At 41.6% G+C, this 25,185-nt stretch overlaps 1 long non-coding RNA gene across 1 annotated transcript in view; it reads left to right on the forward strand.

The window, feature by feature from the left end:
* LOC139023574 (uncharacterized) overlaps window positions 1-25,185 on the forward strand; it is a 164,054-nt gene that overhangs the window by 88,576 nt on the left and 50,293 nt on the right. Inside the window, exon 2 of the long non-coding RNA XR_011474711.1 lies at window positions 2,027-2,108. This is a non-coding gene — a long non-coding RNA (uncharacterized lncRNA). The remainder of the gene's footprint in view (window positions 1-2,026; window positions 2,109-25,185) is intronic.

A 25,185-nucleotide genomic window follows, 5' to 3' on the forward strand; every position in this document is an offset into this window, starting at 1 on the left:
CCACTATTTCCATTACACTTTGCATTCAGTTCCATGCCAGCTGGAAAGGCTATACTCCGACCTGCAATCCGATATTTCATTTCAGACTTGTTAGAATGGTTAGGTTAAACTCTCTAGGATAGGGGGCAGCATTTTCACTTTGGATAAATAGTGGCCCAATTTCAACTTCCTTCTACTCATCCCCAGAATATAAGATATGCATATTATTATACATTGGATAGAAACATCTGAAGTTTCTAAAACTTTTGTATCATGTTCTGTAAGTATAACATAAACTTATGTAGCAGGCAAAAACCCTGAGGACTAACCATTCATTTATTTCTTTTTTTTAGGTCACTGTCTGTTCAATGTGTTTTCTTTGGATACTGGATTTCTATCACCCTGTTTTCATTCCTACCGCTTCCACTGGATGTCACGAGTCTTTGGAAATAGGTTGAGGTTATTCCTTTGTTGCAATGAAGAATGAAGGCCATCTGGAAACAGTGTAACGTCATGTACTGTTTGAGAGTTGCGCAAGACTAGAAAAGTAGCGTTAGTTGTTTGATCTCCTGTATGAAACAGATAGACCCGTCTTCAATTTGATCGATTATTAACGTTTACAAATACCTTAAGTTGTTATTATAAAAGTATTTGAAATTGTTTTGGCAAAGTTTAGAGGTAATTCTTTAGATATTTGTGGTGACGTTGCCAAATTGGAAGCTGTTTTTTTCTGGATCAAACGCGCAAATAAATGGACAATTTGGATATATATGGACGGAATTAATCAACAAAAGGACCATTTGTGATGTTTATGGACATATTGGAGTGCCCAAAAAGAATCTCGTCAAAGGTAAGGCATGATTTATATTTTATTTCTGCTTTGTTGTCATGCCTGCAGGGTTAAATAGCTACACTCTTGTTTACTGTTGTGCTATCACAGATATAGCATCTATGCTTTCGCCGAAAAGCCTTTTTTTGAAATCTGACATGTTGCTGGATTCACACGAGTGTAGCTTTAATTTGTATCTTACATGTGTGATTTAATGAAAGTTTGATTTATTATCATTTTTGAGGTTGCGCTCTACATTTTCCCTGGCTATGGCCAAGTGGGACAGGTACCGTCCCATCATTCCAGATTAAGGTAAGGCGGTCATTGTAAATAATACATTTGTTCTTAGCTGACTTGCCTAGTTAAATAAAGGTTACACATTAAAAAAGGTCAGTGTAAGATTTTGGTTAGTTGTTTTGGAGGTCAGTAGTGTCCTTATAGCCTCCCATGCCAAAACGCCACAACTGACCACTTTGAGCACCAGACTCAAGATTCATTTAATTACTTGACAACATCTAGACCAGTGTACCGGTAATCAACGGCTAAAGAGACTCGGCTGTGGAAGAGGTGTGTGTGTGTGTGTGTGTGTGGAGCCGTGGCTAAGAGGAAGCCCATAGAGAGGGTAAAGGTCACCAGTCTAGTCTCAGATCTACTGGGACTAAGTCTGGGTTGACATTTCACTGTATTGAATGAGATGTCTTTTTTAAAGGTCCGTCTCTTTTAAGGCTAGAGCATCATTGTCTCTTAGGTGTATGTCTATTACCTACAAGTATATAAAATCCCATATCTTTGATAGAAATATCCTCTTTGGTGACTGAGACGGGCCAAAGGTCAACTGGGTTGTTGGAATGAATTAGGCCAGTGTGAAAAGACATGGGAGAAGTGCCTTACTGGGTTTAGCAGCCAACAGATCAAACCATGTTTTAGAATAATTTATCTTGGCATATCAGTTGTATAATGACCTACTTTAAGTTTCAAGTTTTAATATCACGTGCACAAGTACAGTGAAATGCCTTTCTTGCAAGCTCTAAACCCAACAATGCAGTAATCAAAGAAAAGTTGGGTCAGAGCTTGCAAAGCTCCAGAACGGCACAATGTGTTATTTTGATCATATTATTATATTTCTAGTATGGAAGGTACATTCATTTTGCCATTACACTGGACCTATTATATCTGATGACGCGAGCAGCCTAAAAAACATCTTGTTTTGTCTTGCAGGTGTAGCAGCACAGTTGCAGTGGCCCTCTGATAAATGTCCACCCGTGCTGAAGTTTTTATGGGTCTTTCTCTTCAGCCAAAGGTGAGTCCATCCCCATTTCCTAACTGCCCTGATGTAGGCCTAACCAGTAGATTTATATCACAGGCTGTAGTGTCTGGTCTGATTGCACAGCTATTCTATGGATGCGTCTAAAAATGGTACCCTATCCYTGTATAGTGCACTACTTTTGACAGACAGCCCTGATCAAAAGTAGTACACTACATAGGGAATAAGGCGCTATTTGAGATGCAGACCATGTCTTAGGGTTTAGCGTGCCCTCTCATTCCCTTTCCAATTATATCAGATGGAAAAACAGACTGGTCTTCTTATACTCTACTGATCTATTAATGTAGCTAAGTGACGTGTTGTAAAAAGTACAGTGTCGATATGATATCCTGATTTAATGAATGTTGTTTTCTAAACATGGATTAACATATAGGATAGATCAGAGTGGAACGGCTTGGAAATGGAACAGCATTTAAAACGCAACAACAATAAATATTTCCCTCCCAGAATTAGATTAGCTAAAGTGAATCACCGGTGGGCCAAGATGCATGGGTCTGTGTTAGAGCATACTCTGAAAATCAATAGATATCAAAAATCAATCCACTTGGAACGGTAATTTACAATGATTAAAACGTTTCAACCTTACATTTTGAAATATAATAGGTTTGATCAAGCTCCCCTGAATAGCCTTCAACATTTTCAAGCCTGGGTTTAAGTGTGCCTATTCACTAATGAATGCAATGTGGAACAAGCCTTTTCACTTTATCAGGCACCAATGAGCCTGTGCTAATCTGTTAAACACTCATGAGTAAATTCTGTAAACCCATCTAATGTAGGCCGAGGCTAATAACAATCATCACTGACCCAGTAGCAATCAGGACACATCCTTTATCTGTATGTGATATCCCTGGTCTGAATGAAAGTAGAACAGTTCTGTTGCCACCTGACTAACATGTTGTAGCCTTGATGTTGGTTGCCTAGGAGCTCTGCACTAAACGTGAACCTATTTATTGCAGGGTGCAATACTTTAGCCTATTTCTCGCTCTCGCTCTTCCACAGCCGAGTCTCTTTAGCCGTTGATTTACCGGTACACTGAGTCTAGATGTTGTCAAGTAATTAAAGTGAATCTTGAGTCTGGCTGCTCAAAGTGGTCAGTTGTGGCATTTTGGTATGGGAGAGGCTATAAGGACACTACTGACCTCCAAAACAACTAACCAAAATCTTACACTGACCCTTACCTTAACCCAAACCATAACCTAATTTTAACCAAGTCTGAAATGAAATATCGGCTTGCAGGTCAGGAGTATAGCCTTTTCCAGCTGGCATGGACTGAATGGCAAAAGTGTATGAAAGGTAACCAGAGAGGACACAGCTGACTTTGTTTATTCTGACGTATCTTTTTGTCAAGCTAGAGAGGGAATAGCTGACTGTCGTGGCTGGATCGTTTACACCATACTGATGGAGGGAGGTAGTCCATCACTAGAACAGAATCTCGTATCTCTCCCAGGAGTTATGGCCGAGCACTGGATGTGCATATCAGCATCGGGGCTCGGGGCTCGCTTGGTGCAGGAGGAGAGAGATGTAAAGACTGTTCTGCTCTGCAAGAGATTTAAAAGTGCTCCTCTCTCCGCCTTCACAAATGACATGATGGCCGGACTTGTCATTTCCTGTTAGTGAGAGCATTGGGCCTCGATACTTCCCTATCAGAGTATCTCTACTATATTATAGTTCACTACTTTTCATGGCCATGGTCAAAAGTAGTGCACTATATGGGAATAGGGTGCTATTTGTGATGCGCCCATGTCTTTGGGTTTAACGTGCCCTCATATTCCTTTTCCAATTATATCAGATGGAAAAACAGACTGGTTTTCTTATACTGTACTGATCTAAAAATATAGCTAAGTGGAAAGAGGAACAATTGCTTCAGTCTGATTTCCACCAGACACTGGGAGACAAATTCACCTTTCAGCAGGACAATTACTGAAAACACAAGGCCAAATATACACTGGAGTTGCTTACCAAAACCACATGGAATGTGAATGTGGCCTAGTTAGAGTTTTGACCTAAATCAGCTTGAAACTCTATGGCAGACTTTAAAATTCTGTCTAGCAATGATCAACAACTAACTTGACAGAGCTTGAAGAATAAAAACAAATATATTGGGCAAATATTGTACAATCCAGGTGTGGAAATCTCTTAGAGACTTACCCAGAAACTCACAGCTGTAATCGCTGCCAAAGGTGATTCTAACATGTATTGATTCAGGTGGTTGAATACTTATCTAATCAAGATACAGTGCCTTGCAAAAGTATTCACCCCCCTTGGATTTTTTTCCTATTTTGTTGCATTACAACCTGTAATTTACATTTATTTTTATTTGGATTTCGTGTAATGGACATACACAAAATAGTCCAAATTTGTGAAGTGAAATTTAAAAAATAATTTGTTTCAAAGAATTCTAAAAAATAAAACACGGGAAAGTGGTGCGTACATATGTATTCACCCCCTTTGCTATGAAGCCCCTAAATAAGATCTGGTGCAACCAATTACCTTCAGAAGTCACACAATTAGTTAAATAAAGTCCACCTGTGTGCAATCTAAGTGTCACATGATCTGTCACATGATCTCAGTAGATAAACACCTGTTCTGAAAGGCCCCAATGTCTGCAACACCACTAAGCAAGGAGCACCACCAAGCAAGCAAGCAGCACCATGAAGACCAAGGAGCTCTCAAAACAGGTCAGGGACAAAGTTGTGGAGAAGTACAGATCAGGGTTGGGTTATAAAAAAATATCTGAAACGTTGAACNAGGGAGGTAGTCCATCACTAGAACAGAATCTCGTATCTCTCCCAGGAGTTATGGCCTAGCACTGGATGTGCATATCAGCATCGGGGCTCGGGGCTCGCTTGGTGCAGGAGGAGAGAGATGTAAAGACTGTTCTGCTCTGCAAGAGATTTAAAAGTGCTCCTCTCTCCGCCTTCACAAATGACAAGATGGCCAGACTCTGACATCTTGTTAGTGAGCATTGGTCCTCGATCCGAGATACAGACTGTGTCCCAAATGACATCCTGTTCCCTATCAGAGTATCTCTACTATATTATATTGCACTACTTTTGATGGCCCTCGTCAAAAGTAGTGCACTATATATTCCGTGTGCCATTTGAGACACACACTGTAAACCTGCAGTTTGTAACTAGTTTCCTCTCTGCTTCTCTATTCACCTCAAGCTGCTACTGTGGTGGASGTTTTATACTGAATAAAAATATAAATGGAACATTTTCAAAGTTTCTACTGAGTTACAGTTCATATAAGGAAATCAGTCAGTTGAAATAAATGAATTAGGCCCTAATCAATGGATTTCACATGACTGGGCAGGGGCGCAGCCATGGGTGGGACTGGGAGGGCATAGGCCCACCCACTGGGGAGCCAGGCCCAGCCAATCAGAATTCGTTTTTCCCCACAAAAGGGCTTTATTAGAGACATAACACTCCTCAGCATCCCCCCTTCTTGGCGAAGGAAAAATGCTCACTAACAAACACATTTGTGCACAACATTTGAGATACATTTTGTGCGTGTGGAACATTTCTGGGATCTTTTATTTCAGCTCATGAAACATGGGCCCAACACTTTAAATGTTGCGTTTAAATTTTTGTTCAGTATATAATTAATCCCTTCCTCCTCCTGCCACCGTACAGTGCAGTGCGACCTCTGCCCATCTGAGTTCACTCCAAACACAAACGTTGTTATTCTGCCATTTTAGCTGTGAATTATCAAGCCTGCGCTGCCACTGACCCCTCACAATGGATTCTTTTTCCAGGCTGCTGGGAGGTGTGAACAGCCATTTGTGGTGAGGTATTTTTCAACAGATTGACATTTAAGCAGGGTCAAGGCATCGCCGCTTTGTCAAGTCAATGGTTCCTGGAGAAACAATGCACTGTCTGCACTGCAACTCAACCTGGAGCACTGGGTGACCTTTCTATACACAATACACTTGTTACCTAGCGCTGCATTTTATTTATGGAAGCAGCTGTTAGTCATTGTGAGAGACATTGTTAAGAGGGGTTCTTTCTTTATATTGTATGTGGCTCCAGGTAGATATACATAATGTAATCTTACAGGCATATTATCTTTCCCTTTATGAATGACCAATATATGTGGGATACCCTTTTAAGTAGTGCTATRCTCGCTGTTTAAAATACTTAAATCTGCCACAGCTCACAGATACTTTTAAATCTCAACCTGAAGATAAGCTTAGGATTTGAGTGTTTGTAATTGGCCCTATGCTAATGATTAAGGGAGTTTTAACTGGTGTAGATAAGGTGTTAGATTTGAGGGTCTGCAGTGCATTTGAGTTTTAACTTCTAGGCCTATTTTTATTTTATTTAACTAGACAGTTAAGAACACATTCTCATTTACAATGACAGCCTAGGAACAGTGGGTTAACTGCCTTGTTCAGGGGCAGAATGATAGATCTTTACCTTGTCAGCTCCGGGATACGATCTAGCCACCTTTCGGTTACTGGCCCAATGCTCTAACCACAAGGCTACATGCCACCTAACTTTTATGAATAAATTTGAGGTTAGCATATCTTAACTACAGTATATGCTCACAACCAACTTTGAAAAAAACAATCCAACTTTGTTCAGCGGTCAAATAAACTTTTAAAATAAACTTTTGCTAATATTGGCAGCTGCCATTAAAATGTTCAGAGTACGGTTGATAATGAGGCAGTACCTGACAGGCAGACATCCAGGCATTGGGATGGAAAGCTCAGCTCTCTCACGGTCACAGGCCTATAGCCTCAGGTCCTCTCTGCCACCTTTATACAGTCTCTATTCTGTTCTGTTTTGTTTTCATTAAAAGAAGAAGAGACCTCTCTGGCCCACAGCCCAGTGAACTGCAACTGCTTATTGCAAAAATAATTAAGAATTTACTCTAAATGAATCTCTTTTAAACGTGTAGATATGAAGGCACCCACATTTATTTGGGTGTCATCGTTTGCGGGCTGTTTCCCATAAAACATTGGGGGGTGATTAATGGGGATAATTTCATGAGCGAAGTATTGTTACCCCTCGTGACATTTAGGGCTTGGAGTCTCTGAAATTATTTATTGTCATGCAGTCCCCAGGATTCAAGGAACTCTTCTAGTATTGTTTATAACTCATTTTGATTTACACGCAATCCGAAATACATGGAGGTTGCTGTTTATCATTTGCGACATGGAGACCATCTTAGTGGACCTCGGAATAACACTTGAATAAGTTAATGGACAGCGAGGGAGAGGAACTTCTTTATGACTCCCCTTGGCACCCTATTGGAAGTCAGTCATTCAACTATCAAAAGATTGCAAATATCGGTAACACTTTTTAACATTAATGAGTAAGCATTAATATTAAACTATTTCTAAACTATTAGTAAATACGTATATCATCATGGACAGCGAGTGAGATTAACTTATTTTTACGTCACCACTTGGCACCCTGTTTGGAGACTTGTGCCTTTATTCTGGTTGATGACTAGGTCTATCAACGTAGTTACCAAAGTGTTTGTGTGTGAATCCGGATGCTTTCAGTTTCACTTAGTAGAGCCAGACACCTGTAACATGTAATTTCCCAAAACAACCTACACAGAGAGATGCTCTTAGAGAGTGAAACGAGATAAGAGACATCTGCAGCATTACCCGTGTGGAAGATTGCCTGTTCCTTAGTGAAGAGACAAAGTAGACTGAATATAGAGCCAGACTAGAGCAGGTATTATGGCATGGAACCAACTGATTTAAATTTGAGTTGACTATTCTGCCACGCATGCCCTCCGTTCAGTCTCCCTTGTCCTGTTTAATGAATTCATTATAGATAAAGGGTTTGGAAAGSACATTAGGCCTATAGCAGTAGCAGCAGTAGTCAAGTGAAACTAAAGTCCACAATGTACTTCACATCAACAGAGTTGAGCGGTGACTAGTGTGGCCTGACTCGACCTTGCGGAATAACATAAAATGACGTTCTTATCATTTTCAGCACCCAAAGAATAGCATGCAATTACACGGGACAATGTCAGCCCAAACTAGTCGCTGCTCAACTCTGTTGATGTGAAGTAAATTGTGGAGTTTAGTTTTACTAGGCTACTGTAGCAGCTGCGCTGTGGTTAGTTCCTCAGCTCCCCCCTTTCTCAGCTCATAAACTGTGAAGTCATTAGGTCTCTGCTGCATCAAAGTCAAGGGCGCTGTGTATTTGCTGTGCACTAAACTTGCCACTTTAAATGCCTTCACTCTGTATCACGGGCAGAGCACTGCATTGTAAAGGAGGTATTGAGAGTTTGTAGAGTTCAGTGTCTACCGCCTCATTTCCCCACCTAGCGCTTGTGGATTAAGGTATTTGTGGCCATATATTGATCATTGTTGGATAAAGCTGTATGCTGTTTATCTTATAGTTATGTGTGTATTCTGTGTATATAAAGGCTATATCTTCCTGGTCTTAATGGTTGTGTCCTTCTAGTGGTTTATGTGGCTGTATTACGCTGTTACATTATGGACAGTATTCTGTATTGTCCTGCCCCTTGTGGTGGTGTAGAGTGTCTGTATTGTATTGCACTGCCCTTGCGGTGGTGACTTTGGCTGTATTTTTGACTGCTGCTAGGTAGCCTATAAGTCCATTATGTATCTTGTATTGTAATGATGCTGTGGTGGTGATTGGGATGTAGTATTACTTTTTTGGGATTCGTGGTGGTGCTGTGAGGGGAGTCTGTGAGCAGCTTGGGGCCTTAGTGTGACTAATCTTGGGATCTCCTGTGCTATGCGGTCTGTGTGGCTGCATGACTGTTCTTCATGCATCACGCCTCACGCCTCGCTCGCTGATGGGACCACACGCCCAGCGCAGCACAGAGCATCATGCCCAGCCACTATCATCTAATACTCTCCTAAAGTCATACTGAAGATTTTTCTGGAAATTATATAAATTATATATTATATAAATATAAATGCAACATGTAAAGTGTTGGTTCCATGTTTCATAAGCTGATATAAAGAGCCCAGAAAAGTTTCATACACACAAAAGCGTATTTCTCTCAAAATCTATGCAAAAATTTCTCCTTTGCCAAGATAATCCATCCACATGACATGTGTGGCATATAAAGAAGCTGATTAAACAGCATGATCTTTACACAGGTGCACCTTGTGCTGTTCTCTAGCAGGGTGGGGGCTGAGGAGTATTTCTGTCTCTAATAAAGCCTTTTGTGAGGAAAAGCTCATTCTGATTGGCTTGGCCTGGCTCCCCAGTGGGTGGGCCTATGCCCTCCCAGTCCCACCCATGGCTGCGCCCCTGCCTAGTCATGTGAAATCCGTAATATTAKGGCCTAATTTATTTATTTCAATTCACAGATTTTCTTATATGAAATGTAACTCAGTAAAATCTTTGAAATTGTTGCATTTATATTTTTGTTCAGTGTATATATAGAAAGTAGTTGGCATACCACAGGTGACTGGTGGGACCTAAGTAATGGCTGGGACGGAATCATGGAATGGTATCAAACCATTGGTTTTCATGTGTTTGATAGCACTCCATTTAATCTATTCCAGCCATTTATTATGAGCCGTCCTCCCCTCACCAGCCTCTTGTGAGGCTTACTCTATGTTTTCTCTATTATGATGATGCGCCGGTTGTATTTGCACAACATGAAGTTCCATTTGAATGTTCATATTCAAGTTTCTGTATTGAGGAGAGTCTACAGTAGGCCAGCGGTCACCAACCTTTTCCGAGTCAAGATCACTTTGAGTCAAAATGCAAGCAGAGATCTACGTGACTTAAAAAACGTAAGTATATGCACATTAACCAATTAAAAACAGTTCTGTAGCAATGAGGTTTTGGGCAGTAGGCTATAGGTCCAATACATTATCACTGCATATTGGCTATGTTTGAATTGCCCTGCCAATGTTGTTCTTCTCAGACCATTTAGAAATTAGCTGCCTCTCACCTACTCACCGTCCCTCTGCTCTCCCTCCCTCTGAGAAAAAGGGACAGTCTTCCAACTGATGGTGAAACTCACGTCACATTATATTATTTCTGCCTCATGCTCCAATTCATGTTGTAACTCCTATGAAAGTGAAATATTGCATGATATTTAAAAAGAAACAAGCCGCTAATAATAACGCAAGCTTATCGGAACACTTGCTAAACTCATTAATTGCAGTTGCAGTGCTGGTTGTAGCATGAGTGGAAGTAGGAAGAACGCATATTTTATGGATTATAAAAGTGTTGAATGTGCAAAGTGTTGACAGTACTGAATAACATCTTAAACATCCATTTACTTATGAAAASAGCAGCTCTTTCCTGTATTTGTTGAGTCTATCACTAGTCATGGTTTTGAAATCTCACAGTATCAACTTTTCTGTGCATTCGAGACTTCTTTTTACAGTCTATGGTTGAGGAAACTGTACAGACACGGTGATCTGAGCTATCAGATTGGCCAGCGGTATGTCTATAGGTGCACTTGATTTGCTCTCTGGGCCTGCCGGGTAGGGGGAGTTCTACCTTCAGACACATGAAATGGTTCAAAATGGGAACACTTTGCCTTCCCAGTGCTAGGGCTGCTGAATCAAGTGCACCTACCACCAACAGTCCGTGATCGACCGGTTGGTGACCGGTAAGTCTTGGGTAATCTTTAGTATTACTTACTACTAAGAGTCTTTTAATACAGAGATCTCCACTAGCCTGCTGTCTATCTATGGACATCTGTTTACGACTTCTCTAAAAAGTCTAATTTGTTCCCTAGACTTATTTAAGGTCCTGTGAGACACATACATTTGTATGGATATGTATTGGATMGAATTTGAACCAATTCTATTTTTAATACTGTACTTAATTTTTCAACATTGTTAGTATTCCTTTTTTTATGATTYTAATCATTACAGACCCCTTACATCTAATCACTACTAATAATGCAGATCTTGAAAATGCAGAACAAAGACTTAACTTCATTAGCGTGAAAGGAGAAAATGGAGGATTTATTATCTAGTGTATGTAGTAAACAATATGCTTTGTTCTCCATAAACAGCATTGCAAATATTCTAGTYGCCTCCTCAAATTGTGTCCCGATAGGATTATGCTCCTACATGTTTTATGTTGCTATTGGTATGCTAATTAATTGGTTGTGTGTGGATGGGGAAAAATAAGATTTTTATTTACAATCAAACTGATTAGAATATTTTCACACAAGCAGTTTTGAATTACTACTAATTAAGCTTGTGGTGTATTCAGAGAATAATATGTCCGTTGTTGACCGTGGGTGTACTGCTCTTCCCTTTCTGATTTGGAATGTTCATTCTAGTCGATTTTCTCAAGATACCAACCAAGTTGCACGGAAAGTCTGCAAAAAAAGTGAGAAAGTAATTTGTCAACCACGCCCTCTATGTCGCAGCTGACGGAACATGAGCTATTTCAACATTTACCACTCTATTTGTGTATTTCTCACCCAAAATAAAAAGAGGTAACAACTGAAGTCAGGCCAGTAGAAATGTTTAAGTGTCGCGCAGGCTTAATGCTTCACAAAAGTTTCATTCATGGTTGTATTTTCCTCTTGTTTAGAACCAAAGCATTGTGTTGTAACTGAAGCAGAACAGTGCATTCTATCATGTGTATTTAACACTGACGTTAGATTTTGTAAATAAATAAAAATATGCCCCCCCMAAAAAATATATGTCCTGCTCCTTCCCTGACTTTTCCTAAAGGTTTGTATTTTACACTGCTCATTTGTCACAAACAGGAAAAAAAATGTCACACATATTACTAACTTACCCGCCAAGACAATGTGCTGTAGGACGTTGTTACCCAGCCAGACTCTCTCCTCACTGAATGAAAGACAAATGGGTGATAATTGTGCACCTTACTTCACAATTGAATTTAAATTAGGCCTAACTGAATGATAAGGAGGGTGARGAAGTTGATTTAATTTAGAAAGACAAAAGTGTAATGATGAGTTTGTGTTACGCCTATTTACCAGCAGCAAATAATTTGACCTCGGGCCTTGCGGGTTCATACTATTCTCTTTTACGTTTTACTTTGTAAAAATAAGCTGCAATGGGACTGTTCTAATTACTATAACTCTATTACTAATCAAATTTACTGTCAGGGAAACAAAAACATGCTACATGTTGAAATAGGACTTTAGAATAACGCAAACATATCCTTGACTGTATACAAGTTGATGAGCGGGAAACAAATGATGCAAGTCAGCCGGCACTGCCAGCCCATYGAAACTACACCTGATCTATACCCAAACTAATTTCACACATAATACGTGTAAGCATTGGTGGTTCTAGCTTGTATGACTCCATGGGAGAACCCCCACCCACCCACCATTCTGCACTAACTGTTGTTTTTATTCAGACATTTGGAACAACACAAATAAATAATCATAACATTTAAAACTATATAAATATAAAAGTATATACAAAATAAGACTCATAAATATCATAAAGAAGTAACAAAGACAAATAGAAACAAATTTGTGTTGATTTGGCACTCGAGCATCAATACATTACCCGTCCCCCAACACTGTCAACCAAGAGTCTGGTGGTGTGGTGGTCTGGTGGTGTGCAGAATGTTTTTAATTTATTCTTAATGATTTCGCACAAATCAGAAAAAAATGCAACAATATGTCTGTGAAACTACAGTTGAAGTCGGAAGTTTACATACACCTTAGCCAAATACATTTAAACTCAGTTTTTCACAATTCCTGACATTTAATCAAAGTAAAAATTCCCTGTCTTAGGTCAGTTAGGATCACCACTTTATTTTAAGAATGTGAAATGTCAGAATAATAGTAGAGAGAATGATTTATTTCAGCTTTTATTTTTTTCATCACATTCCCAGTGGGTCGGAAGTTTACATACACTCAATTAGTATTTGGTAGCTTTGCCTTTAAATTGTTTAACTTGGGTCAAACGTTTCTGGTAGCCTTCCACAAGCTTCCCATAATTTTGGCCCATTCCTCCTGACAGAGCTGGTGTAACTGAGTCAGGTTTGTAGGCCTCCTTGCTCGCAGATGCTTTTTCAGTCCTGCCCCCAAATTTTCTATAGGATTGAGGTCAGGGCTTTTATGATGGTCACTTCAATACCTTGACTTTGATGTCCTTAAGCCATTTTGCCACAACTTTGGAAGTATCCTTGGGGTCATTGTTCATTTGGAAGACCAATTTGCAACCAAGCTTTAACTTCCTGGCTGATGTCTTGAGATGTTGCTTCAATATATCCACATAATTTTCCTCCCTCATGATCCCATCTATTTTGTGAAGTGCACCAGGACCTCCTGCAGCAAAGCACCCCCACAACATGATGCTGCCACCCCTGTGCTTCACAGTTGGGATGGTGTTCTTCAGCTTGCAAGCCWCCYCCTTTTTCCTCCAAACATAACAATGGTCATTATGGCCAAACAGTTCTATTGTTGTTTCATCAAACCAGAGGACATTAATCCAAAAAGTACGATCTTTGTCCCCAAGTGCAGTTGCAAACCGTAGTCTGTCTTTTTATGGCGGTTTTGGAGCAGTGGCTTCTTCCTTGCTGAGCGGCCTTTCAGGTTATGTCGATATAGGACTCGTTTTACAGTGGATATAGATACTTTTGTACCTGTTTCCTCCAGTATCTTCACAAGGTCCTTTGCTGATGTTCTGGGATTGATTTGCACTTTTCGCACMAAAGTACGTTCATCTCTAAGAGACAGAACGCGTCTCCTTCCTGAGCGGTATGACGGCTGCGTGGTCCCATGGTGTTTATACTTGCATACTATTGTTTGTACAGATGAACATGGTACCTTCAGGCGTGTGGAAATTGTTCCCAAGGATGAACCAGACTTGTGGAGGTCTACAATTTGTTTTCTGAGGTCTTGGCTGAGTTTTTTTGATTTTCCCATGATGTCAAGCAAAGAGGCACTGAGTTTGAAGGTAGGCCTTGAAATACATCCACAGGTACACCTCCAATTGACTCAAATTATGTCAATTAGCCTATCAGAAGCTTCTAAAGCCATGACATCGTTTTCTGAAAATTTCCAAGCTGTTTAAAGGCACAGTCAACTTAGTGTATGTAAACTTCTGACCCACTGGAATTGTGATGCAGTGAATTATAAGTGAAATGATCTGTAAACAATTGTTGTAAAAATKACTTGTGTCATGCACAAAGTAGATGTCCTAACAGACTTGCCAAAACTATAGTTTGTTATCAAGAAATTTGTGGAGTGGTTGAAAAATTTGTTTTAATGACTCCAACCTAAGTGTATGTAAACTTCCGACTTCACCTGTATATATTCACAGTATTATGAATGAATTGTGGTTTATTTGGTAGCATTTTGTATTGTGATTGATTTTACTAATTGCATTTGTACTGTACAAAGTTAGAGGTGCACTATTTGATAGATTCCCCCGCTCCCCCTATCTTGGGCTTCCAGTGGGGAGACTATATCGACAGGACAGAACAGCGGCGTCTGGTAAGACAAGGGGATGCGGACTATGCATTTTTGTAWATAACAGCTGGTGCACAATATCTAAGGAAGTCTCGAGGTTTTGCTTGCCTGAGGTAGAGTATCTCATGATAAGCTATAGACCACACCTAGAGAGTTTTCATCTGTATTTTTCGTAGCTGTTTACATACCACCACAGACTGAKGCTGGCACTAAGACCGCACTGAATGAGCTGTATTCCGCCATAAGCAAACAGGAAAACGCTCACCCAGAGGCGGCGCTGCTAGTAGCCGGGGACTTTAATGCAGGGAAACTTAAATCCGTTTTACCAAATTTCTATCAGCATGTTAAATGTGCAACCAGAGGGAAAAAACTCTGGTCCACCTTTACTCCACACACAGAGATACATACAAAGCTCTCCCTCTCCCTCCATTTGGCAAATCTGACAAATTCTATCCTCCTGATTCCTGCTTAAAAGCAAAAATTAAAGCAGGATGCACCAGTGACTCGATCAATAAAAAGGTGGTCAGATGAAGCAGATGCTAAGCTACAGGACTGTTTGCTAGCACAGACTGGAATATGTTTCAGGATTCCTCCGATGGCATTGAGGAGTACACCACATCAGTCATTGGGTTCATCAATAAGTGCATCGATGACGTCGTACCTACAGTGACCGTACGTACATACCCCAACCAGAAGCCATGGATTACAGGCAACATCCACACGGAGCTAAAGGCTAGAGCTGCCGCTTTCAAGGAGCGGGACTCTAACCCAGAAGCTTATAAGAAATCCCGCTATGCCCTCCGACGAACCATCAAACAGGCAAAGCGTCAAGACAAGACTAAGATCGAATCGTACTAGACTGGCTCTGATGCGGATGTGGCAGGGCTTGCAAACCATTACAGATTACAAAGGGAAGCACAGCCGAGAGCTGCCCAGTGACACGAGCCTACCAAACAAGCTAAACTACTTCAATGCTCATTTCGAGGCAAATAACACTGAAACATGTATGAGAGCAACAGCTGTTCAGGAAGACTGTGTGATCGCTCTCCGCAGCCAATGCGAATAAGACCTTTAAACAGGTCAACATTCACAAGGCCGCAGGGCCAGACGGATTACCAGGACGTATACTGCGAGCATGCGCTGACCAACTGGCAAGCGTCTTCACTGATATTTTCAACCTCTCCCTGTCTGAGTCTGTAATACCAACATGTTTTAAGCAGACCACCATAGTCCCTGTGCCCAAGAACACTAAGGTAACCTGCCTAAATGACTACCGACCCGTAGCACTCACGTCTGTAGCCATGGGGTGCTTTGAAAGGCTGGTTATGGCCGATGACACAACAGTGGTAGGCCTGATCACCGACAACAGCGAGACAGCCTATAGGGAGGAGGTCAGAGACCTGGCTGTGTGTTTCCAGGACAACAACCTCTCCCTCCTACGTGATCAAGACAAAGGAGATGATTGTGGACTACAGGATAAGGAGGACCGAGCACGCCCCCATTCTCATCGACAGAGCTGTAGTGGAGCAGGTTGAGAGCTTCAAGTTCCTTGGTGTCCACATCACCAACAAACTAACATGGTCCAAGCACATCGAGACAGTCGTGAAGAGGGCACAACAAAACCTATTACCTTTCAGGAGACTGAAAAGATTTGGCATGGGTCCTCAGATCCTCAAAAGGTTCTACAGCTGCACCATCGAGAGCATCCTAACTGGTTGCATCACTGCCTGGAATGGCAACTACTCGGCCTCCGACCGCAAGGCACTACAGAGGSTAGTGCTTACAGCCCAGTACATCACTGGAGCCAAGCTTCCTGCCATCCAGGACCTCTATACCAGGCGGTGTCAGAGGAAGGCCCTGTAAATTGTCAAAGACTCCAGCCACCCAAGTCATAGACTGTTCTCTCTGCTACCGCATGGCAAGCGGTACCGGAGTGCCAAGTCTTAGTCTGAGGCTTCTAAACATCTTCTACCCACAAGCCATAATACTCCTGAACATCTAATCAAATGGCCACCCAGACTATTTGCATTGCCCACCGCTGCTACTCTCTGTTGTTATCATCTATGCATAGTCACTTTAATAACTCTACCTACATGTACATATTACCTCAACTAACCGGTGCTCCCACATTAACTCTGTATCGGTACCCCTTTGTTTATAGTCTCGCTATTGTTATTTTACTGCTGCTCTTTAATTACTTGTTACTTTAATTTCTTTCCTTTCTTAAACTGCATTGTTGGTTAGGGKCTCGAAAGTAAGCATTTCACTGTAAAGTTGTACCTGTTGTATTCGGCGCATGAGCCGAATAAAATTTCATTTCATTTCATTGACCCACAGTCCCACACGGTGACATGATATCATCGACATGACGTGCAAATGAGCGATAGAAAACCGATCGCGCAAATGTCACCATTCAGAATGTGTTGGTGCAGGCTCCCCGGCGGCTGCCCATGTCGCCTATGACTAAATCCGCCACTGAGTGTTAGCCTATAGACAATAATCTGATGAGTGACAATATTAGGCCTATCAATTGTCAAATTGTACATGAAGAGATGACCTCACGTTATTTTACCTGCATGTGACTTCAGAGTCACTTCACAAACATTGTGATTTCTATATACAGTAGTATCAGAAAAACATCTTCTGCTGTTTCTATTACATTTACCTTTTTTCAATAGCTTTCATATTTCAAGAGGTTCAGCTCTATTTCCAATTCAAACTTTTTCCAAGAATATCCGTGCTGTCCATGCATTCAGCTTATGACCACTCGCGCGGCAGCATTGCTCTGGCAACTAAGCAAAAACTGGTAACAAAATAAACTTAAAATAATATATTTATTTATGCAATTCATATATTACAGTCGTTCATGCACCGGTGCTTTTGTTTAGGAATACAGCAGATMATTTCACCTGCCACCTGGCTGGTTCTATTATTATTATTATTATTATCTTTTTTGTTTCACTTTGTCAAAAGAAGCTGTAACTGGACTTTATTAATTACTATAACTCTATTACTAATCAAATCTACAAATAAAGTTGATTCAATGGATTACACTGTAATGTTTTTAGGCGATGGGTGTCACGAATACTACCGAAGGTGACTCCCCTTCCCGTTCGGGTGGCGCTCGGCGGTCGTCGTCGCCGGTCTACTAGCTGCCACCGATCCCTTTTTCCTTTTCGTTTATGTCTGTCTAATTGTTTTCACCTGTTTCTTGTTGGGGTTTTGGGAGGTGTACTATTTAGGTTAGTTTCGCCCGCTAGTGTTTGTGCGGGCTTATTTTGTGTGTTCATGTTACGTCRGGAGTGGATTATTTGATTGTGGGTTTTTCGCTGTCCAGCTTATTTTAAACAGTGGTCTGTGGGTTGTGTTTGYGCCTTTGTTTTGKCGTCACCCCTTTTGTACCTGTTCCTGTTTTCACTGTGGACATTAAAGCGTTTTGTTCCCGTAAAACTTTTGCTCTCTCTGCGCCTGACTCTACACCCATCATTCACCTGACGTTACAATGGGCCTACATTTTTTGTAGGACTTTGTAGCATTATACAAAACATATCCTTGCGTCTCTCTGAACAAATAACTTTTTATATTTCCACTAATATTTCTTCATGCAATTAATCCTTTACACACTATATATCAAGTGTTGGTGCTTATGTTTGCCTACCTTGCAGGTTGATATGCATCTGATGCATATGCTAAGGTTCGCCCAGCGACGTACTCTAGCGGTACTTATAGGCGGAAAGGCTCTGCCCTTTTCAACTCATAACAACGCCCTTGGGATTGATTTGCTATGCGTGTGCCCTTGTGTGTGTATGTGTGCACGTGCATGCCTGTGTGACTGTCTCATTACGTGTGTGTGTCTGTATGTGCTCGTGAGAGAGAGAGTCCTATTCTTAGAAGGTTGGAAAGTGTATAGGAATGTTAATTGGTATGACTGTTAGAGCTGTGACTATAAACGGTCCATGTCGCCCAGCTCTAATGACTGTGCTGCTTTGGAGATAAGACTAGGCAGAGGTTTCAAGCATGCATGAGGGGCTTTTTTAAATAGATTGAAGATCAGGATGACCCACTGTTTCCATACCAGTAAAGGAGGACTCCATGACCATCCACAGCCTCTCCACAGTCAAACCAAACCAGACCAGTGTCATCGGTGTAGTGTCCCACTGCTCGAATCACAATCCCGGTCTCCTCTATTCCTAACAAATGGACATATTATTTATCTTCAAATTAAAATATTACTTCTCTTCAAATGGAGATATTACTTCTCTTGAAATGGAGATATTACTTCTCTTGAAATGGAGAGATTACTTCTCTTGAAATGGTGAGATTACTTCTCTTCAAAAGGAGATAATACTTTATTCAAATGGAGATAATACTTCTCTTCAAATGACAATATTGTATAGAGCAAGTGGATTCAACTTTGTTATAAAGGCTTAAAGGCCCAGTGCAGTCAAAACAAGATTTTCTTTCGTTTTTTTTATATATTATCACACTATGAGGCACTAACGCTGCCTGAGGAAGGTTCTAGAAGTCAAACGCATTGCATTTGCGCACCCGGATCTACAGTGCTGATCTGCTCCTATATGTATTATTTTCCAAAAATATTTTCTGTTAATAGTTCACTGAAGTTTATTGCAACGTACTGGCCACCCGCTCATCTTCTWTCTCACACTATGAGGTTGGAATATATACTGTGAAATTGTGAAAATGCCCTTTTGAGTGTAAGAACTGTTTGGAAAGATCGCCTGAAATTTCAGCCAGTTTTGGTGGGTTTTGGCCTGCCTGGTGACTTCACCATGCAATAAATGAGGTAATAGACCAATAAGAAAGAGTTCCAAACCTCTCTGCCAATAGCAGCAAATTTTCAGTTTTCCCCTCCCCACTCAGATCATGCCCAGACAGTYCTTCTCTTTGCTAAAAAGCTATTTTGTTGCTTTTTGACCATTTTTAATTTAAAACAATCACAGTATGGTACTTAAGGGCTCCCGAGTGGCGCAGCGGTCTAAGGCACTGCATCTCAGGGCTAAAGGTGTCACTACAGACCCTGGTTCGGTTCCAGGCTGTATCACAACCGGCCGTGATTGGGAGTCCCATAGGGCGGCGCAGAATTGGCTCAGCGTCGTCTGGGTTAGGGTTTGACCAGGGTAGGTAGTCATTGTAAATTAGAATTTGTTCTTAAMTGACTTGCCTAGTTAAATACAGGTTTAATAAAATAGATGAAATACAATTAATTAATTGTTACCCAGAAATGATCTGATATTGAGTTAAAAACGGCTGCATTGGACCTTTTAAGAAGGAATGTTTTTTTGGAACTTATTCAAATGAAGCACCAGGGCCATACCGCCCTAGGCGAGACCAAAAAATGCGCCACGCAAAACTAGAATAGTCCCAGTAAGCAAAATTATGTGGGAAAGTTGTGTAAATACATATTTTCCAGATGTTGAAGTTAGATTAAATTTAGGTTCTGAATGAAAGCTGAAAATAAATATTTTCCGTACGTTGAAATCAGGTTCATTTTTGGTTCTGAATGAAAGTTGAAAAGATGTAATTTATAGACGTCTATGTTTGGGCCAAATCAAGGCTGGTCCAGACCAAACAAAATCTGAACCAAACATAGACGTCTATGATTGATTCAGATTTTGTCCGGACCGGACCAAAAAGCAATGTCCGTGGATGTGGAAATCTAGGCCGGTCTAGACTACACCAAAAAAAATAATTCCAGAAGGCATCAGCGTCGGTCCGTGCTTACTGAGGTGTACCTAAAAAAGATGCCTGACATTTAATGAATACCCATCTATGTGGTAAGCTTATCGTTTGTAAAACGAAATACTTCCGGACAGGACCAAAAAACGGCGTCCAAAAGACATCAGCTCGTGCTTACTGGGGTGTAGCCTACTATGTTGGCCACAATGGAGGTTTCTGAATGCCCATCCATGTAGTAGGCCCACCATTTGTAAAACAGGCCGTTGCATTGATTTTATTAGTCCTGATTCCTGTGACTAATCAGTTTGGCTATTTAAGCGCTGAATATCAGCTACCCAACTTCGTCAGGAGTTATTGTGAGCCTATTTGCAATGTGTTTACACAGCGGGAAATGCAGAAGTTGTTTTGTTAACATGTCAGTGCTTTTTTTATTTGATTGGTTGCCATTTAGGTTAGGTTAATTGATCTGAGAAACGTGCATGATGTAAAGAGTGTCCGTCTTATTACATTGTCATACATTTCATCTCTAGCCTGTAGGCTACAGAAAAGGCCACATACTCTTTCTACCATATCCATTATCTGCTACATGATTTATGTTAGATCATTTTTTTTGACGAAACGTTGGTCGAGTGCCGCAGCGATGCGTCTCTCCAACAGCACTCTGTAGAGACCCGCTGGGAATGTGTGCATCACCGCAGTTTATCACAGTGCGGCATTAGCGCTCACCTAAAAAGCCCATAAGCCACTGGTTAAGAGAAATTGTTATTGTTTTGGGGCAGAATTATGTGAGGTTTTATGTGTTGTTTTTTGGAGGTGCGTTTTGGTCAGTTTAGCTCAGAAAATGCCACCCTCGTCAATCTGCCGCCTGATCCTGCCTAATGAGCAGGCCGGACAGAAACAAATCCCCCTCCCATGACACACAGAACTTCTAAACATCTTCTATGCGTGCACACACTTCTGCCCCTTCCTTCCTCCCTCCCTCTCCTACCTACCAGAGTCACACTTTCAAGAGCATTAAATTGGCATGACGTTTGACTGCAGGCTTATCCTCACAGATGCACCATATGCATTATAAGTCACATTTTCACTCTCCCTCGCTCTCTTTGTCTCGCTATCTCTCGCTCCCTCGCTCTCTTTGTCTCACTGTCTCTCTCACTCCCTCGCTCTCTTTGTCTCACTGTCTCTCTCACTATCTCTCACTCCCTCGCTCTCTTTGTCTCACTGTTTCTCTCTCTCCTTCGTTCTCTTTGTCTCGCTGTCTCTCTCGCTCTCTTTTTCTCGCTGTCTTTCTCGCTCCCTCGCTCTCTTTTTCTCGCTGTCTCTCGCTCCCTCGCTCTCTTTGTCTCTCTTGTTCCCTTGCTCTCTTTGTCTCTCTATCCCTCTCTGTCTCTTTCTCTCTATTTTCTGTCTGTCTCTTTCTCTCTGACACATACAGTACCAGTCAAAAGTTTTAGGACACCTACTCATTCAAGGGTTTTTCTTTATTCTTACTATTTTCTACATTGTAGAATAATAGTGAAGACATCAAAACTATGAAATAACATATATGGAATCATGTAGTAACCAAAAAAGTGCAAACAAATCAAAATATATTTTATAYTTGAGATTCTTCAAATAGCCACCCTTTGCCTTGATGACAGCTTTGCACACTCTTGGCATTCTCTCTACCCGCTTCACCTGGAATGCTTTTCCGACAGTCTTGAAAGAGTTCCCACATATGCTGAGCACTTGTTGGCTTCTTTTCCTTCACTCTGCGGTTAGACTCATCCCAAACCATCTCAATTTGGTTGAGATCGGGGGATTATGGAGGCCAGGTCATCTGATGCAGCACTCCATCAATCTCCTTCTTGGTCAAATAGCCCTTACACAGCCTGGAGGTGTGTCGGGGTCATTGTCCTGTTGAAAAACAAAATGATAGTCCCACTAAGCGCAAACCAGATGGGATGGCGTATCGCTGCAGAATGCTGTGGTAGCCACACTGGTTAAGTGTGCTCTGAATTCTTGAGATCATCCGTTCACCCACACGCGTCTCACAAAGACACGGCGGTTGGAACCAAAAATCTACAATTTGGACTCCCGACCAAAGGACAAATTTCTAATGTCAATTGCTCGTGTTTCTTGGCCCAAGCAAGTCTCTTCTTMTTATTTTTTATTTTTTTAAATTTCACCTTTATTTAACCAGGTAGGCTAGTTGAGAACAAGTTCTCATTTGCAACTGCGACCTGGCCAAGATAAAGCATAGCAATTCGACACATACAACAACACAGAGTTACACATGGAATAAACAAAACATACAGTCAATAATACAGTAGGAAAATAAGTCTATATACAATGTGAGAAAAGAGGTGAGATACGGGAGTAATGGCAAAAAAGGCCATGGTGCGAGGTAAATACAATATAGCAAGTAAAACACTGGGAAATGGTAGATCTTGCAGTGGAAAGAATGTGCAAAGTAGAAATAGAAATAATGGTGTGCAAAGGACAAAATAAATAAATAAATACAGTAGGGGAAGAGATAGTTGTTGGGCTAAATTAAGATGGGCTATGTACAGGTGCAGTAATCTGTGAGCTGCTCTGACAGCTGGTGCTTACAAGCTAGTGAGGGAGATAAGTGTTTCCAAGCTTTAGAGATTTTTGCAGTTTCGTTCCAGTCATTGGCAGCAGAGAACTGTAAGGAAAGACGACCAAAGGAGATGTGCTTTGGGGGTGACCAGTAGAGATATACCTGCTGGAGCGCGTGCTACGAGTGAGTGCTGCTATGGTGACGCAGTGAGCTGTGAGATTAAGGCGGGCTTTTACCTACCAGAGACTTGTAGATAACTGTAGCCAGTGGGTTTGGCGACAAGTATGAAGCGAGAGGCCAAACCAACGAGAGACAATGGTGGCTCAGTGTATGGGGACTTGGTGAACAAAACCGAATGGCACTACGTGATAGACTGCATCTCAGTTTTGTTGAGTAAGAGTGTTGGGGCTATTTTATATATGACATCACCGAAGTCGAGGATCGGTAGAATGGCCAAGTTTTTAACGAGGGTATGTTTGGCCCGCATGATGTGAAGAGATGCTTTTTGCGAAATAGGAAGCCGATTCTACAAGATTCTCTTTGGGATTGGGAGAGCTTATTGAAGTCTGGAAGGAGAGTTCACAAGTCTAAACCAGTCACCTAGGTAATTTGTACGTTGTCCACGTTTCAAAGTCACGAGCCCATCACAGAAGTAGTGATGCAGATGCCGGGTGAGCAGGTGGGGCAGTGATCTGGTTGAAATAGCATGCATTAGTTTTACTCTGCTGTTTTAGACACGTTTGGCGGCCCACCGAAGAGAACGTTTATGCATTTGATGTCCTGGAGGTTAGTTAACACAGTGTCCAAAGAGGGGCCAGAAGTATACAGAATGGTGTCGTCTGCGTAGAGGTGTATCAGAGAATCACCAGCAGCAAGAGCAACATCATTGATGTATACAGAGAAGAGAGTCGGCCYGAGGACTGAACCCTGTTGCATCCCCATAGAGACTGCCAGAGGCACACTGAACTCTGCCACTGACACACTGAACTCTATCAGAGAAGTAGTTGGTAAACCAGGCGAGGCAATCATTTGAGAAACCAAGGCTGTCGAGTCTGCAATAAGAATGTGGTGATTGACAGAATCGAAAGCCTTGGCCAGGTCGATGAATATGGCTGCGCAGTAATGTCTCTTATCGATGGAGGTTATGATGTCGTTTAGGACCTTGAGCGTGGCTGAGGTGCACCCATGACCAGCTCTGAAAYCAGATTGCATAGCGGAGAAGGTACGGTGGGATTCGAAATGGTCGGTAATCTGTTTGTTAACTTGGCTTTCGAAGACCTTGGAAAGACAGGGTAGGATAGATATAGATCTGTAGCAGTTTGGATCTAGAGTGTCTCCCCCTTTGAATCTCAGACTATACGAAAGAGAGGTTGAACAGGCTAGTAATAGGGGTTGCAACAATTTCGTCAGATAATTTTAGAAAGAGAGGTTCCATATTGTCTAGCCCGGCTGATTTGTAGGGTTCCAGATTTTGCAGCTCTTTCAGAACATCAGCTATCTGGATTTGGGTGAAGGAGAAATGGTGGGGGCTTTGGCGGGTTGCTGTGGAGGGTGCCGGGCAGTTGACCGGGGTAGGGGTAGCTAGGTGGAAAGCATGGCCAGCCGTAGAGAAATGCTTATTGAAATTCTCAATTATAGTGGATTTATCTGTGGTGACAGTGTTTCCTAGCCTCAGAGCAGTGGGCAGCTGGGATGAGGGGCTCTTATTCTCCATGGACTTTACAGTGTCCCAGAACTTTTTTGAGTTAGTACTACAGGATGCAAATTTCTGTTTGAAAAAGCTAGCCTTAGCTTTYCTAACTGTCTGTGTATATTTGTTCCTAACTTCCCTGAAAAGTTGCATTTCACGGGGGCTATTCGATGCTAATGCAGAACATCACAGGATGTTTTTGTGCTGGTCAAGGGCAGACAGGTCTGGAGTGAACCAAGGACTATATCTATTCCTAGTTCTACATTTTTTGAATGGGGCATGCTTATTTAAGATGGTGAGGAAGGCACTTTTAAAGAATAGCCAGGCATCATCTACTGACGGGATGAGGTCAATGTCATTCCAGGATACCCCGGCCAGGTCGATTAGAAAGGCCTGCTCGCAGAAGTGTTTTAGGGAGCGTTTGACAGTGATCAACTGAAGCTAGGCCAGCTATACTACCTAAGAGAGCTATCAGTTAGCAACCATATCGCGCGTCATCAGCTAACCTTTTAGCTCGGAAGCACTCTCGCCAGGTTGCGAACAACATGATCAAACCAGAGCATAAACGGTCCATATATCTCTCCATTGTCCGCGGACTCCTAACCGCAAACTCTGAACATTTGCATTCTGGATCTCGCAACTAGTCAACCGTAATGCCCGGGTGACCACTCCTGGCTAGCCGATCATCCCGGAGCAAGCAACCAAGTCGGTTGGCCCTG

The sequence above is a fragment of the Salvelinus sp. IW2-2015 genome, linkage group LG33 (genome assembly GCF_002910315.2).
Source record: "Salvelinus sp. IW2-2015 linkage group LG33, ASM291031v2, whole genome shotgun sequence".
Taxonomy (NCBI): domain Eukaryota; kingdom Metazoa; phylum Chordata; class Actinopteri; order Salmoniformes; family Salmonidae; genus Salvelinus; species Salvelinus sp. IW2-2015.